The sequence below is a fragment of the Rhamphochromis sp. 'chilingali' genome (genome assembly GCF_963969265.1).
Source record: "Rhamphochromis sp. 'chilingali' genome assembly, chromosome: 1".
NCBI classification, from domain to species: Eukaryota; Metazoa; Chordata; class Actinopteri; order Cichliformes; family Cichlidae; genus Rhamphochromis; species Rhamphochromis sp. 'chilingali'.
In genome coordinates, this window is record NC_137929.1 from 61,646,942 (window position 1) to 61,665,164 (window position 18,223).

Below are 18,223 nucleotides of genomic sequence, written 5' to 3' on the forward strand. Positions count from 1 at the left end.
AAATATCACAATTACACTTTTTGAAGCTGTGTGCACAGCTGTTTATTTATTTATTTCATTTTATTTTACCTTATTTTTATTGAAAAACCTGTTAACATCAGCTTTATCTTTTGCATCCTGGGTTCCTCCATATATACAGAATCTACATTCACAACCAAAAACCACAGAAGTTAGAAGGAAATACAAAGATCATATTTTATAAGCACACATTGAAACAACAATATCATCAGTTGAACTTGCAATTTCTTATGCGTAAAAGATTTTCTCCACTGATAAATATTTGTTCAATAATGTAATTTTCATTACAACTCTCATTGTGTCACATCATTGTAATGTGATACTGTCACCAGAAGGTGATGGTAACACACCAACAATGTGTTTGTTGACATGTTTGATTCCACCAACGGAGGGAGTTTCAGTTTGTTCCACGACTGCATTTCACTCACTGCCGCTGTTTGTATCTCTGTCACTGCAGGACCAACATGGAGCGAGAAGTCAGCGCTCTCAGGAGGCCGACAAACCTCACAGAAGAAAAGGAGAGAAAACCTACAGCTGTGACGAGTGTGGAAAGGCTTTTACCCAGTCTGGAAATTTAAAAAAACACCAAGTCATCCACAGTGGAGTTAAACCTTACAGCTGTGATTTGTGTGGAAAGTCTTTTACCCAGTCTGGAAGTTTAAAAACTCACCAACTCATCCACAGTGGAGTTAAAGCGTACAGCTGTGAGTTGTGTGGAAAGTCTTTTACCGAGGCTGGAACTTTAAAAACTCACCAACTCATCCACAGTGGAGTTAAACCTTACAGCTGTGATGAGTGTGGGAAGGATTTTACCAGGTCTGGAGGCTTAAAAAGACACCAACTCATCCACAGTGGAGTTAAGTCATACAGCTGTGACTTGTGTGGAAAGTCTTTTACCTTGGCTCAAAGCCTAAAAACACACCAGCTCATCCACAGTGGAGTTAAGTCATACAGCTGTGACTTGTGTGGAAAGTCTTTTACCCTGGCTCAAAGCCTAAAATCACACAAACTCATCCACAGTGGAGTTAAACCTTACAGCTGTGACTTGTGTGGAAAGTCTTTTACCGAGGCTGGATGCTTAAAAAAACACAAACTCATCCACAGTGGAGTTAAACCTTACAGCTGTGACTTGTGTGGAAAGTCTTTTACCCAGGCTGGAAGCTTAAAAATACACCAACTCATCCACAGTGGAGTTAAAGCACACACCTGTGACTTGTGTGGAAAGTCTTTTACCCGGGCTGGAGAATTAAAAATACACAGACTCATCCACAGTGAATTTAAAGCGTACAACTGTGACTTGTGTGGAAAGTCTTTTACCCACGCTCAAAACTTTAAAGCACACCAACTCATCCACAGTGGAGTTAAACCTTACAGCTGTGACTTGTGTGGAAAGTCTTTTACCCATCGTAAATGCTTAAAATTACACCATATCATCCACAGTGGAGTTAAAGCACACAGCTGTGAGATGTGTGGCAAGACGTTTGCTCAAAATAGCGACTTACAGAAGCATCTAGTTACCCACTCTGGAATTAAGGCGTACAGCTGCGACTTTTGTGGAAAAAGTTTCAGCGACAAACAGTACCGAAATATTCACCTACGGTTTCACACTGGAAATGATGTTTCCCGCTGTGATCAGTGTGGGAAACTGTTTGCAACAGATGCACAGTTACAACAACACATGTTTATCCACACTGAGGAGAGACCTTATAAATGTGACCTGTGTCAGAAGACCTTTAAATCTCCACATCACCTGAAAAAACACCAAAAGACCCACACCAGAAAGTAACTCTACAAGTGCAGTTATTGTGAGGATGTATTTATGTTTTATCTTGTAATTTTAACCTGATTGTTTGGAACAAGTCTGATCAGTAAACTTATGGAGTTATACTGAGTGTTATAATGTAAACAGTAAAATGTAATTGGACGTTGGCAGAGATGCTCTTTGTTTCAGGCGACATTCAGGATAAAAACGTTAAAGGAATTCCCTGACTTACACTGTCTTTGTTTAGAATCAGAGCGACACAGATGGATCCAGTTCTCAACCCTGTCGTCACTGTGGTGGTGGGAAAGCTTCTCTGTGACCTTTGTAGAAAAACTTCCAATCATCAACGGGACCTTAAACCACAAACAAAGCCACACTGGAGACAAAATGAACTACTGCAAAGAATGTGGGAGAGGCTTCCACACACCAAGTACATTAAAATACATGACCTCTCCACAGTGGGGTCAAAAAGCACATCTGTGACCAGTGTGGGTCATCCTTCACCACTGGACATAAGCTCAATGAAAAACCATAAGGGAATCCACACTGTGACAAAAATGTTTGCCCTAGACTGCAGTTTATTGTCACTTTGCAGTTTCCATGTCCACTTCATAAGGTAAAGAAAAAGCATCCTTACATCTTAGTACAGGGGTGACCACCTCCAGGCCTCAAGAGTAGGGATGGTTACCGGTATCCGGTACCACATAAACTGTAATAACCAGACCAGAAAGCAGCACACATTTTGGTGCTTTTTTTCCCTGAGATGTCATACACTTTGGATTCTAGCCAATCATTTTACGTTTCCCAGGATAGTAGGCGGGCCCAGGTATGTACGTTCTTTTCCAGCAGAGCTACAGATTAAAAATACCCAAGGCAAAGTGGCTGTACTTCACAGCAAAAGATGCAAACTAAGCAGCCTGCAACAAGTGCTTTAAGGTGATACTGTGCAAAGAAGGTAACACCTCAAAATCTGGTGAAACACCTGGCGACACATAGCGTTTTTTTAAAAGCCAATAAATGCACCGTATTTGATAGCTTGCACATCTACTGTGGGTGTAGTGCATGTTATCGAACCTGGAGTTAGCAACATCCCCCCAAAACCCGAAGAGTAGAGTCCTGGCCCCTAGCCCTGCCAGTGTAGCAGAAATTATGATGGATGATGATGGCAGTGCAGCCTTTCTTCTCTGCGTGAGTAGCTTAATGTTGTTCGTGTGTAATTTACGTTGAGTAGACTAACCACGTTATTATATTAATGCATGTAAGGTGAACTAGCAAACATCATCGTATTTACATGCGGCTGTCTTCTTTTTTGATGGCAGATACTCCCTTCACCCTGGCCAAAAAGGCCAAAATGACCAAAGAAAAAGTGGAAAACAGTTAAAAAAGAGAGGTTTTTGGACAAAATTTGTGTTTTTTCCATTCTTTAAGCACTGCTTCCAGCCAAGAGTGATACCATATATGCCCTGTAGCTGCAGAAAAGGCTAACATTGTTATCTTTTTACGAACAACAGCTAAACATAAGAGGTTTTTTGGAAAAAGTTTGTGTCCTCTATTTTTTAAGCACCGGTTCGAGCACTGTTTAAGTACCGGCACGGATTCAAATGTACCGGTTTGGCACCAGTATCGGATAAAACCTAAATAATACCCATCTGTACACAAGAGCCAGTGTCTTTTAGGTTTTAGATAACACCCTTGGTCAATACACCTGGTACAGATGATTAGTTCATTGCCAGGCCTCTAGAGAACTTCTAGAAATGCCGATGGGGTAATTTTTCCCAATTAAGTCAGCTGTGCCGGATCAAGGTCACAAACCTGCAGGAAACCAGCTCTTGGGCCTGGAGCTGGCCATCCCTGTATTTGTGGATACAGTTTCAGCAACAATAGAAAGACATGGATTTGTGATTAACTTGACAATGTCCTGCATGATAACCATATCCTGGAAACACATGTCAAATTCTGCAACTTTTAAATTCACTGTAGATTTCCTCGCCTCTAGTGTGCCCTTTAATGGCAAAAGTATGAGAAACAAGTCTTCAAAAACCTTTTATAGCGCTTATATAATCAGCAGCTCAGAATAACCTGTCGAACCTGAAGCAGTATAATATGTTCAGACTGACAGACGGGGTCATAGGTGCAGTGATGCAAACGTTGCACTGATCTGTTGTCATGAAGAGAGAGTTGAACGTAAAAGTGAAGCCGTCGATTTACTGGTCAAGCAACGTAACTACCCTCATCTGTGGTTTTGGCTAGTGACCAAAGACTGAGGTCATGGATACATGTGGTGGTAATGAGCTTCCTCTGAAGGGTCAAAAATCCAATCAAACTTCCCCCTTTTGAGCTAGCAATTTGGCAACAGGTGGAAGAAAAAACGCCCTTTTAACAGGAAGAATCCTCCATTAGAACCAGGCTCAGGGAGGGGCGGCCATCTGCCGTGACGTGTTGGAGTTAGAGAAGGAAACAGCACAAAGACATGCTGTGGAAGAGAGCCAGAGAATGATTTAATGCAGAGAGGTCTATTAACATATGGTGGGGGGGAAAGGTGACTGAAGAAATGACATGGACACTGTTACGGTCGCTGACCTCTAGTGACTCTCCCTTTGTAGAAGAGGTTTTTTTTTTCTCCTTTTCTTGTGTTGCAGGTCTGCCTCATGAGCCGCAGCTGAGGTGTGTTCTAGCTCATCAGCCAGAGCATATAGTTTGCCATCCTAAACTGCCACACTCCTGCCACTTCCCCAATTTCTGCCAGAGCTGTGAGCTGTAGTGTTTTGGGCAGCGGGCCTTAGTGTGTATGTGTGTGAGAACTTAAAGCCTGTGGAACTTTGGTTTCCTTTCTTTTATTGTAAGCAAAGGTGTGCCCTTATTGTGTTAATTAGTTCATCATTGTGGAAGCAGGTAGGGGTTCTCTGCCATTTTTGTTTCAACTGTTTTCTCCTGTTCTTGGTTAGACAGGGAGCTCAGCCATTGTATTTTGTTTTGGTTAGTGAGTACTTGGTTTGATTTCTAGCTAAAGGGGGTGTTTTGTTTGTTGTTTTGGCCTTGGAGACCCTGAAGAAAAGAACTTCCCTGTGTTTGTTTTTATTGTAGTAGTTTTGGGCAATAAATCTTGTTTAATGACATCTATTAGCAGACATCAACAGCAGATCCAGGATATGTACTGTGTCCACCAAAAAACTGTTTAAACACCATGAAACAGTTTCAACCTATTAACAGCAAAGACCTGGAGGACATCTTAGGTCAACTGAACTCCTCCTCCTGCTGTTTAGATGTCCTGCCAACAAGTTTTTTCAAAAAGGTCTCAAAGACTTTAGAGTCAGACCTGTTACAGATCGTCAACTTTTCTTTATTATCAGGTGTGTTTCCAGAATCACTAAAAACTGCTGTAATCAAACCTATACTGAAAAAGGACAATCTTGACAAGACACAAATGAACAACTACAGGCCGATCTCAAATCTCCCGTTTTTAAGTAAGATCATTGAAAAAGCAGTTTCCCAACAGCTCAGTTACTTCTTAAAACAGAATAATTGCTACGATGCCTTCCAGTCAGGTTTTAGACAGAACCACAGCACTGAAACCGCTCTGACCAAAGTGTTTAATGACATATGTCTGAATACAGACAGTGGAAAAATGTCAGTCCTAGTTTTACTGGATCTCAGTGCAGCATTTGATACAGTTGACCACAACATATTACTCAAACGACTGGAGAACTGGACAGGTCTTTCAGGAACTGTACTAAACTGGTTCAAAACATACGTAGAAAACAGGAAATACTTTGTATCAATAGGTAACTTCACATCTGAGCAGACAAGTATCACATGTGGAGTTCCCCAAGGTTCCATCTTGGGACCCCTTCTGTTTAACATCTACATGCTCCCACTGGCACAGATTATAAAGAACAACAAAATAAACTATCACAGCTATGCAGATGACACACAAATATATATCACAATGTCACCAGGAGACCGAGGCCCTGTACAGGCTCTTGGTAAATGCATTGAGGAAATCAATGACTGGTTGTGCCACAATTTTCTCCAGCTAAACAAAAACAAAACTGAGGTAATAGTCTTTGGCGCCAAAGAAAAACGATTACAGGTCACCAGAGAACTTCAATCTATACATCTAAAAACCACAAACCAGGCGAGAAATTTGGGTGTAGTGATGGATGCAGACCTAAACTTAGAAAAACACATTAAGACAATAACAAAGTCAGCTTACTATCACCTCAAGAATATATCAAGGATAAAAGATCTGATGTCTCAACAGGACCTGGAAAAACTAGTCCATGCATTCATCTTTAGTAGGCTTGATTACTGTAACAGCATCTTTACAGGTCTACCTAAAAAATCAGTCAGACAACTACAGCTCATTCAGAACTCTGCTGCTCGAGTCCTCACTAAGACCAAAAAAGTGGACCACATCAGTCCAGCTCTGAGGTCCTTACACTGGCTGCCTGTCCGTCAGAGGATAGACTTTAAAGTTCTGATGCTGGCCTATAAAGCTCTGAATGGTTTAGGACCAAAATACATCAATGACCTCCTGACCCAGTATGAACCATCCAGATCCCTCAGGTCATCTGGATCCGGTCTTTTATCAGTTCCCAGAGTCAGAACCAGACACGGAGAAGCTGCATTCAGCTTTTATGCTCCTTATATCTGGAACAAACTCCCAGAAAGCCTCAGATCAGCTGAAACACTCAGTTTATTTAAATCCAGATTGAAGACTCACCTGTTCTCAGCTGCATTTGAATAAAGCACCAAATCCACACTTTAAGCTTAAATTTCAAAACTTACATTTAACTACTGATTTTATCTACTGTTCTGATTTTATCTGTTTTGATTTTATATACTGTTGTTTGTTTGTTTGTTAATTAGTTAGTTAGTTTATTTGCTTGTTTTATTCAATTTTAAATCATGCTTTTTATTTGTTCTTGTTTCTAATGTCTCTGTAAAGCACTTTGAATCACCTTGTTGTTGAATTGTGCTATACAAATAAACTTGCCTTGCCTTGCCTTGCCTATTCTCCAGTAGCTCAGGTGTTCTTTTTCACTTTGCGTTACCCCTCACTCCAGTCAACACTTCGTTTTTAAGTGGGGCGTAACAGACATGTTGAAATCAATTCTCCAACAGAAAGTAATTGATCTAGATTGTGAATATAAGGAGCATAATATAATAGATCCAGAAATAGATTCTGAAAGTAATTTTCTTTCTTCTTTTGTTAAAAATTGTAATTATTTCACACAGGAACAATATGAAAAAAAAAAAATCAACCTAGACGGGAAGCTCTCATTAATTCACTTTAACAGCAGAAGTATGTATTCTAATTTTGATTTCATTAAGGACTACTTGCAACAATTTTCTCACCCCTTCAGTGTTATAGCCGTCACTGAAACTTGGTTCAATGTCCATAAAGGAATAGATTTCTGTTTGAATGGATATGATTTAAAATACATGAATAGATTAAATAAGGCGGGCGGCAGGGTTGCTACATATGTTCTGTAGAATATTTAGCTGATTTAAAGTTTAGAAATGTGTTAAAATATAATGTAGAACTGTTGTAGAGACACTGACACTGCCCTCACTATAATAAAGGCTGATTGTAGGAGTAGATTGTAGACCTCGCCCTCTGAGTGGAAATTCCCCAGAGGATGTCTTAGGGTGGGGGTCTCAAGATTTGTAACTGTGGTCTGGAAGTGAGAGGGGTTTTATGACCTCTAGGGAGTCACCTACACCCACAGTGTTTTAACGGTCACACACACACACACATCCACACGCACACTCACTCATGTGCACACACATACACACAGGTATGCGCACACACTCACTCACGAGCACTCACATAGACACAGACACAGAGTTTCCAGCACACCGTAAGGGGTTTTATGATGGGGTCACCTCTATAAAGCTGGCTGTAACTAACAAAGGGGTGAAGATTTTTGCAGAGGGACACCGGCCTCTCTTCCCTTCTAGAAGTGCATGCTTAAATGAAGATAAATGAAGATGAAAATGACTACTGAGTCCGGTGCCATCTCTGGACGCTCGAGGAATGAAAAGAACCGGGGTAAAACTGATTTCTCAACAGTTTTGGTGCCGAAACCCTCGGGATTCGCTCTAGGCCCAGAGATGAATTGGCAGAGCTGAGATCGTGAAACGAGGCGAACAGAGAGCTAGCTCACATGATTAAAAGGTAAGCACGACCTGTTTATTTTCGAACCGTGCATATTGTTTAAAGCCTAAATTATCTGTTCGCTAAGTTGAACGTATCCCAGTGTAAATTCACTCAGTAGAAAAAAAGGCGGCTAGCGTCCGTCTCAGTGCGTTAAAGCAAGAGACTTTTGTAAGAACTCCAAGTTGATGTTTAGCGCCCTGTAAGAAAATCTCAGTGCGTTAAAGCAGCAGATTTTTGTTACGGATTAATAGAATCGGTGTTTCATCCGCGGCGGTGTTTGATCCGTCTTAGTTATTAGAAAAAAGTGGCGGTGATCTGTCCTCGTGCGTTAAAGCAGGAAATTTGTGTTACTATTAGTTAGAAAGCGGGGCCGAAAGGCTTTGTCGCCGGCTAAGGGCCGTGTGCGCTCCGAGTTTGGCAACTCCACCCTTGGTTGGACGCGTCCTTGGGATTTGCCAGGTTGGTAACCTGGGCACTGAGGGCGCCCTAAATAACTAAAGCTAGGTGTTGGATCCTAGTCGTGGTTGATAATGTGCATGAGAGTGGGGGCAAGTTGCTTTGTTAGTGAGAGAACGACTGCTTGGCTCAGCCCACTGACTGCAGTGTGTGTAGATTGCGTGTGTGTGTGAAAGCGCCGTTAGAGTCGGCGTCTCGTCTGAAGTACGGGAGTCAATTGAAGTAACAAAAAGAATTCGTGTCTAAAAGTGTGTGTTTATGGTGTGCAGAAATCGCGGTAGGAGGCCGTGTCGCGAATTGTTGGAAACTGAAGTCAATTGGGGGGTTTAATTTGGTTTTATATTTTTTAGGGGAAGAGAAACCGCGGTATCGAGTCCGTGGCGCAGTTTGAATAATTTGTGAGGTGCACGAGCGGACGGCATCCGCTTTGTGTGCCGCTTAGGGCGTTGTCCGGAATAAGCAGAGGAAGAAGTGTCTCGCAGAAAGTTTGAATGGGACTGCGAGAAGCATGAAGTGTGTGTGAGCCAGCCTCGAGGGGCGGGGTTCACAGGTGGAACGAACGAAGAGCAAAATGTGCGTGTGTGAGAGAGAAAGAAAAGGTGGGGGCGAGTGACCAGCCCGTGAGTGTGTGTGAATTCCTTGATGACAAAGAGGGAGACAAAGTACATTAGTTGATTTTTTTGTGAAATAATAAATAGTTAAGAAATCGTAGTGATCAAAGAGGAGAAAGTGAACTAAAGTAAATAAAGCAAATTAAAGAGTGGATTAGTTATAAAGTAATGATAAATTAATTGATAAAATTAACAGTGACATTTAAAGGTGATCAAGTACTCAAGGGTGAATGGAGAATTTGATTGCTGACTGTATGAGAGCTGTTGGGGTGAAAGGAAAATGAGGTTGGAGGAGTGAGTTAACAGGTTAATATGTGGGTGTAAAACAATGGGGTGAAAAAAAAAAGAGAGAAAGAAAATCATGAAAACAAAGAAAATAAAAAGTGTGGAAGTGTGAGTGGGAAATTGTCTCCAACTGGGGGAAGCAGTGACGCTACAGGTCACCTTCTTCCCCTGCTGGACACAAAAGAAAACATAATTTGGAGTGTTGTGGATGAAAATAATTAACAACAAAATCAAGAAGATTTTTGTGTTTGCGGTTAAGACCAAATAAAAATTTCATTTTTGGGGTTTAAAGTCAGTAGAGTTCAAAACAAAATAAGTAGAGATGTGTTGCTTTAGGAGTAATGAAAACATATGCAGTCACAGTGAATAATGAAAGTCTCTCAGTCTGTCGATTACAGGTGGGGAACGGACCTGGATCAATTCTCCACGGGCAGCAGTCGGAAGAAAATTATAGGTTAAGATCATTAGAAGAAATAGAAACACCCAGCCAGAATTTTTTGGCTGAATTGTTTTGCAGTTTCCCGTCCTCATCCTGAACAAGCAAGCTCCAAGGAAGCTCTCCCTGAAGACACAGAGTGCAGTTTCAGAAGCACGAGCATGAACATCAACAGTGGACAGAAGTCCAAGAGACAATACCAGAGTTCTGAGCAGAGAGGTCCAGCAGCGCTGTGGGAAAACTGCATCAGAAAGAGAAGAACCACCATCTAGATTGGATGGATGGAGATGCGTTTCCAGCAAGCTGCAACCTCACTGTGTGTGAAGGACTTTTGAGAAGACTGTCTGAGTTTGACATTTGCCATGTTTGGAGTGAGATGGCAATGAAAGAGACAGTGGGACAAAGAGAGACACGGGACAAAGCTGAAAAAACTGACTGCCATTGGACTGAAAAGTGGGAGAGAAGAAAAGGAGCAGAAGAGGGCTGAGGCGGCTGTTTTAGTGTGGGGAATCAAATTAGGTTAAGGAATCCGGGGAGACAAGCGACTGCCTGGAAGTGGAGGATTGACACAGTGTCCAGACCACCACAAAAGGGGGAGGAAGACAAGCACTGAGGTATGCAAGTGTACTGTTAGAAAAATGGAAAGGTGACACCACACAGGTGACACCACACATAATATGCACCAGAAAAAAAAAGAGTGAAAAAGAGAGAATTTATATTGTAGATGAAAAAAATTATAGGAAAAAGGTTTTGTGTTGATCAGCCAGGAACAACTACAGTCTCATTTTCTGCTTTTAAGAAAGGACTGTTCACAAGAACAGAGAGAGAGAGAGAGAGAGAGAGAGATGTGTGTTGATTAAGCACTGATAATAATAATGAAAATGTCTTAGTTTGTCACTTTCAGGTGAAAAGCAGACCTGAATCAATTTTCCACATGCAGCGGTTGGAAGAAAGTCATAGTTTAACATCATTGGAAACATGCAGGCCAAGTTTCTGGCTAACTTATTTACAGCACCATGTGTTTCTCAACCTCACAAGCGAGCTCTCACTCCTTCCTGAAGACAAGGAATGCAGCTCTAAAGAGCAATAACATGGCAGATAAAGGGACAGCAGCAAAGTCCTGAGCAAAGAGTCCCAGCAAGCAGCAGCAATGTGAACAAACAGCATCAGAGAAGAAGAGCAAACCCATCATCCTGCCTGATTGGATGAATGGCACTGTGTTTCCAACAAGCTGCAACTTCACTGTGCATGTGACAAGAACATTTGAGGAGAACTGAGGAGACTGTTGGAGTTTAACATTTGCCACCTTTGGAGTAAAATGGCAAGAAGAGACAGTGGAACACAGGACAAAGCTGAAGGAGAACTGCCGGCTATTGGACTGTTGAAGTGGGAGAGGACAACAGAGTGAGAAGACTAGGTGAGAACACATGGGAATTATTTAATGTGGGAAATCAAAATTTGGGTTAGCAAACCTGGGGAAAAGAAATCTGACTGCTTAAGTTGGAAAATTGAGAAGGAGTCTGAAACACTGCGAAAATAGAAACATATACAAAATCACATACACAAGCAGAACATGCATTAACCCTACTAACACAAACACAAGAGAGCTCATGAAGATTAGACAACATCTTAAGCATGTGAGTCTGTTTAAAAATCATACACAAAGTGTTACACATTAAAAGAGGGCATTTGTGGAAGGGGTTGACAACACACAGTGTGGTTGCCTATGGTAACCTGCAAGCATTTGGGGTTTAGCTGTGCCTGACTATGACAGAGTTTTTCATTTAGATGTTTCTGAAACAAAATTTGGAGTGAACGGAGTTTTGTTTCAAAAAAAGGGGGAAGGTACATAAAAGGATACATAAAAACAGAACATGTATTAACCCGACACACACATGTAATGAAGATCAAACACAATTTTAAGTAGGTAATTTTGTTACCATCATCCTGTTTGTTTTAGTGAGTGGGTTGAGAACTGATACATAGACGACTGAATTAGTATTATTTTGGGGAACATGATAGCAGGGGTGAACAGAATCCTGCAGCCAGAGTTTAAATGAGTGAAACTAGCAGATTTTTTTGTTTTTGTTTTGTTTTTTGTTTTGTTTTGTTACTGAACTATGGGTGTTTTCTCACCTATAAGAGAAAGAATATTCCGTGACAAGTCTTAAGACCGGGCTTCTGTATTTTTTATTTTTTATTTTGTTTTTCAGTTTTATTTGTCAATTTTTATTTCTATTTTTTGAACAGTGCACTGATTTTTGTTTGTGAATTTCTTCTCTTTAAGCAGATCTGCACGTCGGGAATTAAAAGTGCTACACGTCGTAAAGAAAATTGTTATAAGTGAGCTTCTCCACATTAAAATGGGCTCTGGAGAAAGCCACTTATTTGGGACAATTAGTCCCTGCCTAAAAAAGATTCAGCGAGGAAATCCGATCTAAAGTTCTTCTTCTTTTTCTTTTGAAATGACGTCATTTTGCTGAAAGTGGAAACTAAATGCGACGATAGGTTCCACTATCAGCAAAGATAGAAAGAATGGATGAATGAATGAATGGAAATAAAAACAAACTGACTGACTGGTAAAAGCTGACAAGACTTAACCACGACTCAAGGTTAAGCTCCACCTAGACAGGACAAAAGGGTGGATGAATTTATGTGTTTCCTTTTACAGGAGCAGAAAGATGACAGCAACATTCGAGGTTGCGTGATGGTTTCACCTTTTAAATGCCATTTTCTGTGTTTGTGAATCTACCAGGGGTGTGTTATTCATGTTGCTCACAGAAGTTACTGTGAGAAAGTGTGTACACACCTGCGCAGCGCTAACATTTGCATTCTTTTCTACAGCATTACAGTTCTTCATGTGATTTGATGATGTGATTTCTAACAGAACAATTGGTGGATGTTTGTTTCTCTACTACAGGTTATGAGTTGGTGATGCTGTTACACTGTGTTGTTGGGAAAATGTGAAGGCTACTTTGACAATGTGAATAACATGTGAGAAATTTTCTGTGTTGAAAACTAGTGTCACTTCTTTCCACAGCTATGGATGGCTAACTTTATGGTCTTTTTATGGCACCTCTGGAATGTGGATGGCCGACGCCTGCCCACCACACAATCCATGTGTGCTGCTAATGTTTGTTTTCTTTAAGAGTGCATGTGGAGGATTCAGCAGAAGTGGACAAGTGACATGAGAAAAACAAATAAGGGATGCAGTGTTTATGGAATAGTTGAATATGGGCTCATTAGCCTGCCACTATTGAACTCAAAGTGATAAAATGGGTGGAGTGAAATTGTTTAAGGAAAGTCACAGATTAATTGTGGAATAAATTGGGATGATTCATGATTTGGGACAAATTATGGTAATAATAGTGATTTAATTATTGGAGAAAACCTGCACATGATACTTGTCTGTTATGCTGAGTACTTTATCACTCTCATGATCTATAGTTGGTTGCAAATGTGAAGTTTGATTTAACAGATTTGTCTTCCAGGTTACAGGCTCCAGGTGGAGCTGGGAGTTAAACAAGCTTAACATGTGACTGCTGATTAATGTTTTTACACAGGGTTACAGGTTGGAGTATGGCTGCTCCAAGTGGGAAACCCTGGAGATTGCTTTAGAGAGAATGTGCAACATTCTTGTGCATGTCTCATTGGGGAGTTGACACATGGCAAAAGCCGTGTGGCGAGAGGAGTGTCATTTTTGAATTTGTAGATGTCGTGAGGTGCCATGATGAGAAGGAGTGGCTGAGAGGATCGTCCACAAGATGGGAGCTGAGGCCAGGAGAGAGGCTTCAGGAGGATCAGAGATCATCTTCAGCACAGCGGACATCACACAGAGAGCTGTGCTACTGAGCTTCCAGGAGATCAAGAGGAGACTTCCCACAGCAAAATCTTAAATAAAATGAAAGATTCAATGTTGACGCTGAGGAAGACAACTAAGGTGTACGACGTGCTCTGCCTTAAACCTTCAGCAGCGTTGGAACATGAGAACTCGAGGGATGGAGAGAGCGTGCCAAGCTCTAAAAGTGACGGTGCAGAGGAAGTCCAGCGATGGAATTGTGTTTCTGTGTGAGGCACAAATACTAGGAGACTGGGAAATAGTTGACACCACTTTTCCCAAGGATGAAGATCACCTAAAGTGTGTCACTTTGCCATGCAGATTTGATGCTCTGCAGAGAAGCCTTCTGTGAGGGAGAGATGTAAACAGACGAGCCTTTTATTTACATTTAAATCATGTTAACTTCTCTAGGCTGGTTGAGGGGGAATTGGAGAAAAATGGTAGTGTTAGGTGTGACTGTTGTTATTGTAACTGTGATTTTTCTTATAAGTGAATTGCCCAGAGACAGACCTGAATCCATTCCAGCGACTGCATCATCACAGGCCACGGTGAAGCGAACCAAACGTAGTGAAACAGGTAAATCAGATGAGTGTTTTGATTATTATGGCGGTGTAGAGTTGGACTACGTTAAAGGGTCCACTACTTTGTACACATTCGATCTTTGTGCTGTCATTAAATGTCCATCCATCCATTCGCTTCCGCTTATCCTTTTCAGGGTTGCGGGGGGCGCTGGAGCCTATCCCAGCTGTCATAGGGCGAGAGGCAGGGTACACCCTGGACAGGTCGCCAGTCTGTCGCAGGGCTAACACACAGGGACAGACAACCATTCACACCTAGTGGAAATTTGGATTATCCAATTAACCTATCCCCACAAGCTGCATGTCTTTGGACGGTGGGAGGAAGCCGGAGTACCCGGAGAGAACCCACGCAAACACGGGGAGAACATGCAAACTCCACACAGAAAGACCCCGGCCTGATGGTGGAATTGAACTCAGGACCTTCTTGCTGTGCGGCAACAGTGCTAACCACCGTGCCATGTAAAGGTTTAAATAGTTCATGGCGGGAATATGATGTTTGGGTAGGTTACAATCCAATGGTAGATATAGAGTGTAATAATCAGAAGCTTGGTTACCCCTATCACACTTATTGGAAGGGCCCATGTGATTACTGGTCTACCATAGTGGAGTATTCTGGCATGTGGCGCCCCTACAAGGACGCCACGTAGGGGCAATAAATGAAGAAGCAATTCATGCCTTCAATTTCGATTTAGCACAACAAGACTGGAGTTTGGTGTATGAAGAGTCAGATGCGGACAAGGCTTATGACAATTTCCTAGATATTTTCACTATGTTGTACAATAAACATTGTCCTGTAAACAAACACAAGACAAAGAAAAAATATAAAGTCCTTGGCTCACAAAAGGAATTATTAATGCTTGCAAAAAGAAAAACAATCTGTATAAACAGTTCATCAAAGTAAAAACAAAAGAAGTGGAACAAAGATATAAAGCATATAGAAATAAATTGACTGATATTATAAGAATGAGTAAACAACTTTATTATAGAAGAAGATTATATGAAAAAAACAATATAAAAGGAACTTGGGATGTGTTAAACAACTTAATTAAACAAGGATCTTCTGAAACATCATATCCTGAATGTTTCATTGATGCAAATGGTGAAAATCACAACATGAGTAGCATTGTAGATGGGTTCAATAATTTTTTTTTATAAATGTTGGCCCTGAACTAGCAGCGGACATCCCGTGTCAAAAAAATGAAAATATCAGTAATATAAAATCAAATCTCTTTTCACTGTTCCTCTCAGCTACAAATGAGCAAGAAGTAATAAATATCACATTAAAATGTAAAAGTAAGTGTTCAATGGATTATCATGACATAAATATGTCTGTAGTTAAACAGGTTATTCTGAATATTGCTAGTCCCTTAACATACTGTATGTCTGCAATTTATCATTTCAGTCCGGTTGTTTTCCAAAAAAAATGAAAATTGCGAAAGTAATACCACTATACAAAAGTAATGACAAACACAGTTTTACCAGTTTTAGGCTGATAATAAATACATGATATCATTTCATTCATTTCAAAGGTTTATTTGCATGACGCACAAACAGAGACAATTGAAAGGTACAAATGTGCATGACACGAATTCAAACGTGTTGCAGATGTATGTCACAAGTTGATCTGGCTGTAGGCTGTGGCACTTGGCCAGAGGTGGCGCTGGTTGACTCGACTCCATGTTAGTGCACAAAGTAAACTGCTCGCTTTAGTTGTGAAGCAAAAACGCTGAATTCGGAGAAATAAACCGTGCAAGGGGAACGATAACGACGACAAGAGTCTCCCGATCGTTTACTCTTGCTGTCCTGTGAACAACATCGGCGTGGTGTTACTTGTTTGCTGTTTTCGCGATCGCGTCGCGCGTGAGGATATCACCAGGTAAACTCACCACATTTTTAAACATTTTGTTGTTCAACAGCATCAAGACTGACGGAGTGTGTTTGAGACAACCTCACAAGTGTCACAGATGACACATTTGGCGTTTTTTTGCTGGTTTGTCGGTAGCAGCTCCTGAAACGCAAGACTGCCACACATCTGTTCGACCAACGCCAGTCGATCTAAACGCCAGTAGATCTGGAACACCGGCGCCCCCCGTGTGCGGCAGCCTGTTACAGCAGCTCTACTCATTCTGAGTTTCTTTCTTTCTTATTTTTTTCTTCTCGTAATTTTTTTTATAACTAACGTATTAGTAATTAGACTCTGCAACCATGTTCTACCATTTTGTGCTAGTTCTGGTCGTTTTTCTTAGTTTATTTCTACTTTTTTCACCCGTGTCTGGGGACCCAGAGCAGGAATCCTTTGTTTACAGTAAGGATCAGGTGTTAGCGCTGCGTCCCGCAACGGTACTGTCGGCGGACAGACCCGACATTCCCAGCGAGCTGAGGAGGAAAAGACGGGGGTGTCGTGCTGGGAAGGAGCGCCGTCGCCCGTGAAGGAGACGTTATCGACCATCTCTTCCTTCTGTAATTATTGGAAACGTAAGATCTTTCCCACGTGTGGGACTAATAAAGGTTATCTTATCTTATCTTATCTTAGCCCTATAAGATGAATGAGCTCACGTCGCTAACCTGGTCACAGAGGGAGTACCGGTTTTGGCACAACACCGGCAATGTAGCATCATGATGCTAACGGAATCATGGCTAACACCGCTAACTCCGGACACGAGCGTGACACTACTGGGATTCCAGATGCTGCGAGCGGACAGGACGAGAGAGAGCGGTAAGAGGAAAGGAGGGGGACTGACAGTGTTTGTGAATGACAGATGGTGTAACCCCCTTTCACATCACTGTGAAAGAACAACTCTGCAGCAGAGTGGGAGGTGATCTGTGACGACCACGGAGAGGACATTGACAGCCTTACTACATGTATTACTGACTATCCAACACGTTCTCACTCCCAACTCGTCAAACGTGTGACGCATGGTCAGGCTCCCTCTGCTGCACTTATGGACGCGCAGGGTACCCCTCTCGCGTCGGGAATTGACGTGAAGGGTCCTCCGATTGAAGAGATTGCCGCGGAAGTGCCTTTTGTTGGTATATTTAGACATTTTCCAAATCACATTGTAGTGACGTATACAGAACACAATAAATTATATAATGTAAACAACTACCTGAAAAACAGGTAGAACAATACTTTTGTATGGTTTATTGCATTTACGGAGGGAGTGATGTATGCTGGGTAATGGCACAGCTAGCTACTGGGTGGCTTTATTCACCCGCTTCAGCTGTTATCAGTCCATACAATGGGCGTTATTAGCACAAATCAGTCCCATAGATATGGGTCATCTCCTGCTAGATTGTTCAGAAGGTTGTTCTCATCCATCCAGATGGAGGATCACTAACAGGAGCGTGGAAGACTCCAGAATCCACTCTGGCTGCAATCCGGTGGATATGCAGTGTGTACAGGTAAGACCATTTAAACGGACAGCATTTATAGAATGACTATTAAAAGTCAGCGAGTGTCAGTAATGTTAATGTGGTTATGTTAGTAATACACCGAGTGCTAATATAACAGCTTTAAGATGCATTTGTAGATATTATTACGTGTTTTACCGTCTTTATGGTGCTAGCTTAAAGTTACGGTGTAAACGTTAGCTTATATTGGAGGAAAGCTGTTACTGGCTAAACGATGTTAGCACAGAAATATTAGCTTCTGTCATGACCAGTGTTGGGTAAGTTACTTTAAAATAGTAACTTAGTTACATTACTAGTTACTTCTCTCAAAAGTAACTCCATTACTTCAAGTTACTCGTTACTTTCAAAGTAACTAGTTACTAGGGAAAGTAACTTTGGTTTTACTCAGAATTCTCTTATTAATGTGTTGCTTCCATAACTTTGCCAGTCTTCTAGCTTGCTTACTTGCCACAAGTGCACTGTGCCACCTACCAATAGAAAGGAAAAGATAATGTGCATATTTCCACGAGAGAAATCCTACACCTGGACCGTCATTGACTGCTGCCATGATTCTAGCCTACGTCACAGCGTCATGTGCGCCTTTTACATCCAACACAAAAACTGCAGTCGTGGTGCTTTCAATTGTACTCAGAACTCGGAAATGCTGCCTTCTGAATAGGAAGATG

The 18,223-nt window shown here is 41.5% G+C and overlaps 1 protein-coding gene across 24 annotated transcripts in view; it reads left to right on the forward strand.

Moving 5' to 3' along the window:
* The window catches only part of LOC308411944 (uncharacterized protein), a 47,231-nt gene that overhangs the window by 21,090 nt on the left and 7,918 nt on the right, over positions 1-18,223 (forward strand). For 16 of the 24 annotated variants that reach the window (XR_013974480.1, XR_013974482.1, XR_013974483.1 and 13 more), the window contains 3 exons: positions 476-14,145; positions 14,285-16,863; positions 17,471-17,549. The gene's annotated coding sequence lies outside the window, so the exon portion shown is untranslated. The other 8 variants (XR_013974487.1, XR_013974494.1, XR_013974500.1 and 5 more) reach the window with 8 other exon arrangements.